The following is a 901-nucleotide window of genomic DNA, read 5'->3' as shown; positions in this document are numbered from 1 at the left end:
AAGCCAACTGCCTCGCGAGCAGCATTGATTTCAGTGAGACACTCTCCTTCACTGCCTGTAGGCGGAGAAATGCAAGACGAAGTAGAAATACCCACGATTTTCTGGAGGTAGCGTTCCTGGGCTGAACAGAAGTATTTCGAACTGGCGACGGCGTCCCGAGTCGCTTCACTGGACGCTGGATTGTGAAGTGTGGGACATTCCGCACCGTAAGTTGTTTTAACACTTGGAATGCCGTAACGCACCGAGTTTCAGGGAGTAGGTCGTTACGACGCTCGTACCGACGTCGCCGGTCTCAGAATCGTCGGCCTCGACGAAGAGGAAAAGGGAGGCACAAACGAGTGTGAGCAGCATGAGAGGCGCCATTTTGCCGGTGCGAGTGGAATGTGTCAACGTGATTTTTACTTGCACTTAGTACATTAAACCTTTGCGCAGTGGATGACCCGCTGATTGCGACACTGCCATGGGGAGTCGGCGGCGCTGAGGCTTCGGCCTTAGCGTGCGCTACAGACCTTGTACTGCCCCCCCCACAAAACCAGCCCAAATGGGACAACAAGTGAGGCATTTGTTGAAATTATTATTAAAGACAAGCTGTGTGGAGATATTTATTCTACAAAGAGGGGTTGGTAAGTATCGTTGAACCCTCTCCACTTCCCAGGACTCCTAGAACTACCACTGGTCTCCAACCTCTGCAGACAAGTTGTCGTGCATACATACGCCCAGTTTGTGCGATTGAACTTGCATTGGCTTGTATACAGCAGCGCATTATTGTGTATTTCAGAGGAAAATGTACTAAATGCGCCCCGCATGTACTGCCCAACATCTGCACAGCCCTTCAATAGGACCGGCTCAGCTGCAAAATTTACACCCATGCACTAAACACAGCCTATCTATACTATAATGG

Source organism: Eimeria mitis, genomic scaffold (genome assembly GCF_000499745.2).
Source record: "Eimeria mitis Houghton genomic scaffold, Emh_scaff1310, whole genome shotgun sequence".
Taxonomy (NCBI): domain Eukaryota; phylum Apicomplexa; class Conoidasida; order Eucoccidiorida; family Eimeriidae; genus Eimeria; species Eimeria mitis.
The sequence above is the reverse complement of the archived record's forward strand: the minus strand, read 5'-3'. Positions refer to the sequence as shown.